This window comes from Typopeltis vanoorti, chromosome 2 (assembly GCF_054136105.1).
Source record: "Typopeltis vanoorti isolate ZY-2024b chromosome 2, IOZ_Tvanoo_1.0, whole genome shotgun sequence".
NCBI lineage: Eukaryota > Metazoa > Arthropoda > Arachnida > Uropygi > Thelyphonidae > Typopeltis > Typopeltis vanoorti.
The window spans coordinates 118,706,974-118,718,118 of record NC_143550.1 but is presented as its reverse complement, the minus strand read 5'-3'; positions in this window follow the sequence as shown (position 1 = coordinate 118,718,118).

Below are 11,145 nucleotides of genomic sequence, written 5' to 3'. Positions count from 1 at the left end.
TTATGCGTTGTTTTATAAAAATTCACATGTACGCAAGAGTTATTGATTTAAATTTAAATCAATAACTAACTAACTATTAATTTAAACAAATAGATAAGTTATCAAAAGTGGACACCAAAATTCGTAAGCTATTTATAAAGTAGCATATCTGAAATAATAATTATTATTATTACATAACACCTCTAGAGAACCCAAAGACTCATCGAGGGGGGGGGGGCACCTACTCTACAACTCTCCGTCTACACCATTCCACCCACCGCAATTATCTTCATCATCTACACGAACGTCATCTACCACCACTAGTATTTTCAGACAATCAGAAACATCCATGACCACGGCGGGATTCGAACCCTCAGCCTTTTGGCTGGAGAGCGGATACGCTACCACCCGGCCAACCAGGTCGCCTGGATGGCATTACACCTTTCATTAGCTAAAAAAGATAAGTAGAACAAATTAAGTTTCTGTTTGGTCATATCATAAATTTTTATATTGTTCTGCCAAGTCTATTAGCTGCTACTAGGAGCTCTTGTGCTAAAATACAAATCATTTCTGTAATCGTTATACCATCAAAATGTGTGCGCGTGTGCGTGTGCGTGCGTGTGTGTGCGCGTGCGTGCGCCTTCACAGTTCATTCAGGTATTAGTTGATAACACGAGTTTTTCAACATACATTCTTCTATTTCTCACACAACTACGTAAATATTCGCTGTATTTTTGCACAGTTTCAAATATTGCATTTTGTCAGAATGAAGTTTCATCTGTCAGAGCAAATGTACTTCAAAGATAAATCCTTCTAATATACATGTTTCCTTCTTTCTGCGCTCATTAAGTTGTGTAGCAAGAAGACAGCTCACTGGAGTCTCGAAATATTTAAGCATCCGTTAGATTGATGACACATATCTGACTTGTTTCCAATCAATTTTCCCCGATCCCACAAATCAAGATGGAGCTGTCGGGGAGCAAAGGCTTTAATGGTACAGTCAAACCCATAAAATTAATGTGGTCCATTTTGTAGGAAGTATTGATTTTTGGGCAAGTTATTTTCTTTGCTCTGACAAGAAGCACAAAGCCTCAGTATCGCTGTTAAGACAATGAATTTTTCTGCAGGACGATCGGGTAATGAACCCTTCAGTTCATGTTAAAGAGATGCTTAGTCATTTCTGCTGTGCCGCGTTGATTGCTAACACGTGACCACTTTAAGCATTAATCACAGCGCTGGGTCAACGTCGGAAGCTAGCGTCTTAATTACACTGTCTGATGGTGCCTGATGAGCAACTGAAAATAAAGATGTGTACCAAACGACTAATGCTTAGTCAGGATCTGTTAGTGTAACGGACAACTCAGGAACACTTTAACCTCGAAACAATAAAATACTATGGACAAATAGATACACCATTACTAGGAAATCATTATGTGCGAATACTCAGTCGTGTTTATTGAAAAAAAACAACGAACGAAATATTGTGGAAGAGGCTGATTTACATAGTTTATTTTTATAACAATTAATTCACATTTCATTCAAACACGAATGAATTGTTGCTGTTGTAATGAACTTTAACATCACGCACTGGTTTCTGTCAAACGTTTAAAATAATGAATTTGTTCATAATGAATTCATTTTGCTTGAATAATTTTTGAAAAAAGAAAAGAAAAAAATGAAAATCAAAATGCATAGAAAATTTTTATTCCATCACTACTAAACTAAGAGAATAATTTTTTTATTTCGCAAACTAAAAAAAAAATAAATTCATAAATATAAATAGATAAATAGATATAATAACGTATATAAATGAAATGTGCATTCTGGTAAAAAAAAACTAGTGATATCGAGTATTTTGTATATTTCGACCATTGACCATTGACGTTACTGACAGGATGGGTGAAGCACAAGTACTTTTCTTATTCCCCTTTATCTGTAATGAGAGTTATTTGGGAATGGGAGATTTGTGAGCAATTAAGCTCGCCCTCTGAGGGCAGTTGTGTTAGCTATGATCGATTGAGAGAAGAATAGCCTTCGGTCTTTTGTGTTTGTAGTAATCAGTCTCATTGTAATTGACAGCTTGCACGATTAGTGGGTTTGAATGTGAACTTGACTTCACGAAGAATTTTTCTGCAAGATCACGAAGCAGGGAGGAGATGTATAGAGTGCCGGTTTCTCGGTGAATTTGTGAATTTCTGATGAACCACGGTGCATCCAGGATCATCCTAAGGCATTTGTTTTGGATTCTCTGTAATTTTGAAATGTTTGATCTTGAAGTGTGACTCCATGCTGGTGAGGCGTAGCTAATGACTGGACGTATTACCATCCGGTAAAGAAGTAATTTATTATGTAGGTTCAATTTGCTCTTGCGGTTGATCAATGGGTAGAGCTGAGCTATGACTTTAGAAGATTTGGAGCAAATGAGATTGATGTGTTTGTTGAAAAGGAGTTTCTTGTCCATCAATACCCCAAGATTTGGTCTCTGAATGCCATGGGATCTTTTGACCAGAGAGAAGGATATCTTCTTTGTTGCAGATCTTTCTTTTTGAAAACATTATGGCTGAGCTTTTGAGGAGGTTCACTTGAATCTTCATACGGAATTTATATATATGTGTCATAAAAATTATCATTAGGTGTCAAATAAGAAAAATATTGCTTTTATAATTTATTATCCATACTTTATAAACAATAAATTATATTTATACTTTTTAAATTATATTTAAATAAATTATACTTACAATAAATTAAGTGTAATATCTTTATTTACAATAAATAATTAAATCACTGATAATCTTCTATTAGGTATCTATGATTGGCTAAGGGTGGCGATTGGATGCTCCTAGTTTCTAAAAAGTTAATTTAGGACTGAAAAGGATTTCCATACTCCTTTTGCGGCATAAAATAATGAATTTGTAATTTCATTTTTCCTATGTAGCCCTGAGGAAATGGTATTTCCATTCATAGCACTATGCCTCCGAAGAAAGACTGTTTTAAGCTGGATTATAGAGTCGCTGATTACAGGAGCTTTTTCTAAATCTTCCTTTGAAACATAATAAAACAAATCTCTAAATCTTCCTTTGAATTACATAATAAAACACCCGAGTTACCTGGAGGTAACTCGGGTGTTTTATTATGTAATTCAAAAAATCGACAATAGAAATCCACTGTTTCAAACAATAATATATAACGTTAGAGTTGGGGGCCATGAGATGGCAGCAGTTGCCTGCTGTACTCTCTAACCCGGATGCCAATTAAAATAACTGACAAACTTGAGCCAGCGATTGGATAACGATGGAGATTGTCCCCACTCTTAAAAGTTAGTCAAGATTAAATAGCTTCCTTTGGGGCATAAGGCGTTAGTGGATTTTTTAATAATAATTAGCTGTCATTTAAATGGTAAATTGTTATACTTGTCAATCACGGAAAACACGCGCCCATAGCGTTTTATGGATGACGAGAACGTAAATCCTCTGGTTCTGCTTAATAGCCAAAACGCACGTAAGGTCATTAAGATAAGGTAAAATCATTAAGGTCACCTAAATTAGCTAAAATTCTCAAGAAATTTAAAATCCGCACTTCTATTACTCCTCTTTGCAAACTCTCCGTTCCTTACTTGGTAAACCTGAATCGAAACATGGCAGTCTAAAGTATCCAAGAGTTTATCGTCTTTGGTGTAACTGCAATGTACCCAATTTTGGTCAGACAGAGAAATCCACCGTGTTGCGTGTGAGAGATATTACATATGCAGAACTAGAGCCAGCGTACCATCTAACCACGTTCTTAATTTTACTGGTCCTAACGAGGAAGATTATGTCATTCATTCTGTCATTCATTCCAGTGATCTGGAACAAATCAGAAAACATTTTTAGATACTCCGATGAACTGGAGAGAAAAAAAAAAATTGTGGAGTCAACAGAAATTGTCCTCAATCAGGTCCATCTTAATACTAACTTGAGCTATAATCCATCTGATTGTCACTCTTCAACTATTCAGCTTTGGCGTTCACGAGATGATGCCCGCGTGAAAGTGCCCAACAATACTATGTCATCCCGAAAGCCTTCAAATGTTATCAATGCGTTCGCAAATTAATTTATGACTGTAATTGACAATTGACAATTGACATTTATGTCTTTAGGGGTGAAGCAAGATGCTTTTCATATTCCCCGCTATCTGTCGTGGTTACAGTGAGGGTAAAATTTACGAGCAGTTTGCTCGCCCTGAATGGGCATGGAGATTATGTATCGCTATAGGAGGCTAATATAGTTTTTGGTCTTCTATATTTAAATATGTCCGTTGGCTCGTATGCTGCAGCTTGTTGAATCAAATCGTTGGGATGTGTGGACGTCTTTAGAAAAAATTTGGAAGCTAAGGATTGTAGATAAGAGAGAATATAGGGAATATTTGTGTCTCTGTGGAGTTGGCTGTTTCTAACATACCATGGGGCGTTCAAAATCATTCTCAAGCACTTGTTCTGCACTCGCTGTATCTTAATAATGTTAGTATTAGTGGTGTGGCTCCAGGCTGGAGAGGCATAGGTGATTATAGGACTAATCGACATCTGGTATAGCTGCACTATGACTGTAATGTATAATATAAAGGTTTTTATTGAGGAACAATGGGTGAAGTGCATTTTTTTTGGGGGGGGAAGATGTAGAATAACAATTCAGCTAGATTACACTATTTTAAATCAATTCTGCTGCGTGCTACTTTTTTAAACATATGTCTAATTTTTATATGTGATATAAATAGCTGAATTCGCAGACATTACTGTATGATTTTTAAAATAACAAAAAAAAAAAAATCCTGTTTATCATGATAGTTATGTTAATTTGGTAAGTCAAATTAATATATATATATATATATATATATATATATTTTTTTTTTTTTTTTTTAACAGACTGTAATACTAGTTAGCTAGAAAGTAAATTCTTCGCAAATGCATGCATTTTAAGTTTATTCGACTCCAATTGTTACTCAGTCGAGTGGTGCTGCATAAATATTTTCAAATTGTGTTTGCCTAAGGAGCTTTTAAGTTATAATCGCATATCATTCAAGTGCATTTTATGCATTTTAATTATGGGCCTGTTATCGATTTGCAACGAGTTAAATATCTGAGTAAAGATGTTTATGGTGTTAGTTGGGCGCTGTTCTAGTGGAATGTATTAAAACACGTTACTGGTGTTCACAGCGGCTGGCGCTATTAAGATGGCATTATTGAGTGCCTATTCCGGTGAATACAAATGACAATTTCTTAGAGCAGAACAATTTAGAGAACTATGAAGTACGGAGCCTGTTTACATTTTAGGTGAGAAGGAGAAGGTGGAGTTTTTTCTTTTTTTTTTCTTTTCTTTTTTTTTTTTTTGTATGAATATGCATAAAGAATTTTTGTTTAATTGGGGAAGATAATATGTGTTCAATTGAAGTGAAACTTCTCAATACACCTGCTAATTGTATACTTTGCAGAGGTTTTTAAATATACAAGTCTCAGTTCGGTATGCGATTTATACATAATATACATCCTACTTTTATAAATGTACTAAAATTTGTATACCAAAATAAACACATTGGTTGTAATTTATGTGGGATTGTATTTATTAAATTCATAATTCGAGGTGGATCGCTTACAGGTCAAAGCTCGATAACTGAGAAGAGACCTACACATGACTCACAATTAAGCAGTGTAGAGAGCAGTCAGGATTTCTGACCTAATGTCCAGTTCGCACGTTCTCGTGATGCATCTAGTTAGGAGGTATCCGCCTGCATACTGAATAAACAGAGATGTGCTGTTAGTTTGAGACTTTACTGACCAGACTATTTCGGTTTTAAATAAAACCAAAATCAAGATGATGCGTACAACGTGATGAGATGTCATGCCATCTGGGTGCCTATCAAGTTAAGCAAGGCTCCGCTGTTTTTTTTTTTCAGGGGATCAGGGTGAACAGTGAAAAGTCCTTATCAGAATAAACTGGTAGTCAACATCAGCGACTTAAATGAACAAACTGTTTTATAGAAACAAAGAAGATAAAAACAGGTGAGATTCTTGTAGATAGCAACTACAAGATGTCATATTTAGGCAATAATGATCAGGGCAAGTAAGGAGTAATTATGGTATTCTATACTAAACACGAAGATAATGTGCTTGAATGGCAAGCAATATCAAGTAGAGTGATGTGAGAAAATATTTGTGAATTGAATGATGAGACTCACGTGACTATGACCTCACTGAAAGTTCTACAAAGGAAGACGTAGAGAATTTTTCGAGTCACTTGAAATGGCTTCTCGCTTAAAGAAGAGGGAAAAACTGGCTCTTGTTGGAGCAGAGCAGGAAATTAATACGACACGTGTAGAAATGTCTTGGGAAAACTTAAGAGAAATGGGAAATACTAATAGCAATGGAAATTACTATTATGTAATGGTAATTGAAATAAAGCTAAATGTGAGAATGACAGAGCAATTTCTCTACTAAATATTCCAGTTAAGCTTTATGCAAGTATTCTTGATAAAAGATTAAATAAAATTATGGAAGGAAAACTTGGAGAAGAACCAGCTGGATTCAGACCAAATAGAGATGGTTGTCAGGGAATGTTGTTTGTCTTAAAGTATAAATTATATTTTCAACTTAAGAATACATATACCAAAGATCTGTATTTACGTTTTGTAAATCTGGAAAACACATACACCAAGAGAACAGTTATTCAAAACTGTTAGATGGAGCAAATGGTACATTATACCGAGAAATAGATAATCTATATCTCAGTTGTAAGTTAGCAGTTAGAATTGAAGGAGGTGGAGGAAGATGGTTTGACGTAAAATCAGAGAAAGGTCAGTGTATCTTTCTTTGCTATTTTTCATTATCTACATGAATCATATTATGAAGAAAAATGGCATTGAATCTGGTATCAGAATCGCGTTATTAACCTCTGTTCTTTATTTTATGCAGGTGATGTTTTACGTTTAAATAAATCTAGTACAGGCTTTACTTTAAGCGAACTAAATATCTGTTGTAATAAATATGACAGAATCATCAGCTATAATGGGAAAAACAATGAAAATAGGCAAGAAACATGCAAAATATCAATTGCATTTTCAATGGAGAAATGTAGAATAAGTAATACATTTCGACAGAATGTGAAAAATTAACTAATGGATTAAACAAAAGATAAAGCTTTGTTTATTCTATTGTTCTTACTAATATATTATTATTATTATTATTATTATTATTATTATTATTATTATTATTATTATTATTATTATTATTATTATTATTATTATTATTATTATTATTATTATTATTATTTATTTATTTATTCACACAATTGATACACAGTCAAAACAAGATTTAAACAATATTATTTAAACAACATTTTGACTGGTGATAGAGAACAATTCAGATTCTACCCAAGAATCTAAGAATAATCTGTCAGTTAGCGTCGTAAAATGTGGGCTGTTACAAGGAATGCTGTTTTTTGTAGGTCATATGGGGTCACTTCGTTGATGTTTAATTGCTGTAAATAGCTGGATTACCTTCTTTGAAATTGCACTGATAACTACTGGAATGACTTTGGTGTGTGTAAGCCACAGTCGGCCAACTTCGATTGTCAGATCTCGATATTTAGTCATTTTTTCCAGTTCTTTGTTGTTGATGTTGTTATCACTGGGTACTGCGATATTGATAATCCAAACCTGTTGATGTTGATGTTCGATAATTGTGATGTCAGGTCTATTGTGTTCCAAATGCCGATCAGTTTGTATTCGAAAGTCCCAGAGAATTTTTGCTGTTTCGTTTTCCAACACTGTCTCTATTTTACGCTGCCACCAGTTATCAGAAGTAAGAAAGTCATGTTGTGTGCATACATCCTAATAAATTATTTTGGCCACTTGATCATGGCGGTATTTATAATCAGTTTCAGCTATCTTGCTACAGGCACTGATTAGATGTTCTATAGTCTCATCTTTCTGATCGCATAATCTGCATTTGCTGTTATTATTGATGTTCAAAATTTTTGCTTTCATTGCATTAGTTTGTAATGCCTGCTCTTGAGTTGCTAGAATAAATCCTCCTGTTTCTTTTTTTAATATATCCCTATTGTAGCCATTGCCACGTCTTGTTCACGTCAATTTTTCCCTCAGTATTTCTAAGAAATTGGCCATGCAAAGATTTATTTTTCCAGCGCACATATCGGTTATTTTGCTGTTCCTTTTTTTAATCGGATTTGTTTCATTTTGCTTTCAGAAGACCCTCTTGTGTAACTGCTTGTAACATTTGCTCAGAGCTATTGTCGATGTAACTTTTTAAGCTAATTTCTTCTTCTTCCATATTATGCCTCATTTGCAGCAGACCCCATCCACCTATTCTCCTCGGTAGGTACAACCGGTCAACATCACTTAGTGGATGTAATGCATGATGCATAATCATTAGTTTTCTAGTTTTGCGTCCAATTTTATCCAGGTCTTCTTTTGTTCAATCTATTATGCCAGCTGTGTATCGAATCACTGGTAAAGCCCAAGAATTCATTGCTCTAATTGTATTTAATCCATTTAGTTTTGCTTTCAGAATATTTCTAACTCTTTTTGTGTATTCTGCTGCTGTCTGTTGTTTAACTTTCGTGTGGAGAATGTCACTGGCTTCTAATATTCCTAGGTATTTATAGTATTCGTCAGCTGAAATTGCTTTTATATATTTCTCTTGATCAAAATTAAAATTGCTAGTATCATTAATTTTTTCTCGTTTAATAGATAAAATTGCGCATTTATCTAAACCAAATTCTATTTTGATGTCCTGACTGAAAATACGAACTGTGTTCAGTAAAGAGTCTATTTGCTGGGTCGATTTTCCATATAACTTTAAGTCATCCATATGCAACAGATGGGGAATTTTAATATTACATTTAGGAATTTCATGTCCAAATTTTGTTTTTTTTTTTCAGAATCATTGATAAAAGTATCAAATAAATGTTGAAGAGCAATGGTGACAAGGAATCTTCTTGGAAAATTCCACGTTTAATGCTGATATCTCCGAATTGTTCATTATTCACTACTAAAGTTGTTTTCCATGATTTCATAGCAGCAGCCAGAAACGAACATATGCTTTTGCTAATTCCAAATATTTGTAGTAATTTTAGGATCCAGGAGGAGGGAATCGAATGCTTTCTTATAATCTATCCATGCCATATTTAAGTTAGTTTTTCGTCTTTTTGAATTTCTGAGAATCATTTTATTAATAAGGATCTAATCTCTTCTTCCTCTAGATTCTTGAAGATTGCCTTTTTTGTTCGATCGGATAAATCTGATTATCTGATAATAGTGTTATATGGAATTTGCTATGATTGCAGTGAACAGCTTAAGCATAGTTGGTAGGCATGTTATTGGGCGATAGTTACTTCGGTCTGCATCCTTATCCTTATCTTTCATGAAAAGAAAAGTGCGCCCAGATATCATCCATTCTTCTGAGCTTGACTGCAACAAATAATTAAATTGTTCTGCCATTCGATCATGTAGACTGGTTAGATGTTTTAACCAAAATCCATGTAGTTCGTCTTTACCAGATGTATTACAGTTTTTTAATTTTCTAGCTTGTGCGCTGACCGTTTCTTTAGTGATAATGGCATGCATTTTTTTGTTTGTTTCATTTCTGATTCTATTTCCCTAATCCATGAGGCATCTTTATTATGTTCAATAGGATTATCCCAGATTGACTTCCAAATTTGAGTTTCTTTTTTTTTGGTGAATGATTGTTTGCATTTATATTTCTTTGGATAGACTGAAAGAACTGACGTTGGTTCTGTCGAAATTGCATATTTTGCACATATTGATTTATTATTATTATTATTATTATTATTATTATTATTATTATTATTATTATTCCTTTCAAAATTCAGGAAACGGTAAACAAAAGGAACACATAATAGAGATTGCAACATGGAATGTGAAAAGCATTGCACACAAAGAAGAAGAACTTGATAAACAACTAAACCAAGCTGACATAAAGATATATATATATAGTAACAGAAATAAAGAAAAAACAAAAAGAAACAAAAGAAACAAACGACTATATACAAATCTACGGTGAGGTTAAAAAATAAGAAAGAGCAAAAGCAGGTATAATGATTATGTACATAAATCCCTAAAGAACAATATTGTATATTAAAACTATTTGAACGAAAGACTAATAGAATTAGACTCAAGACATTAAGAGGCCACATAACAATAATTGGTGCATATGCACCAGAAGAGGGAAAAGAAGAAGACATTAATATATTTTATAAAGAATTACAGAATGGCATAGATAAAACGAACAAAACTGACTATTTACTACTTACAGGAGATTTAAATGCCAGAATAGAAAACAAAAAATAAAACAAACATAGGTAAATTTGACGAAAATACATGTAATCAAAATGGTCGCAGACTGCGCGATTTTTTTTGTCATTTATGATAATATGAGAATAATGAATTCAATGTTTAAACACAAGGAAATACATAAATATACTTGGTCAGCCAGAGGATACAAATCAGTAATTGAATACGTTATCCCAAATTTTAAATTACCAGATCGAGGCTTTGAATTAAACTCTGATCATTATATGGTATCAGCAAAAATTCGATCTAAACGAAAGTGGCTAAATACACATAAAATTAAAAATTCTTACCAACCAAGCTACAAAATTTCTCCATTACTGGATTTCCAAGTTATACAATAATATCAAAAATGCACAAACTTAAAAATAGAAACCACGTATGAATCAAGTGTATATATTAATCAGGTCTATACTAAATATAGAAGATAAATGAAAATTTGAAATAAATTCTCACAAAAGCAGCAACAGAAACCTTTGGAATAAAGCGCAAATGGATTAGAAAAAGAGGACTACGAGACTAGAACAAATAGAAAATATAATAAAAACAAAAAAGGAAAGTTACCAGAAATGGCTAAATTCCCAAACAACAGAGCAGAAATAGAGTATAAAAGAAACAGTGGGATTGTAAAACGAGAAGTAAGGAACACACACACACACGCACACACACACACACACACACACACACACACACACACACACACACACACACACACACACACACACACACACACACACACACACACACACACACACACACACACACACACACACACACACACACACACACACACACACACACACACACACA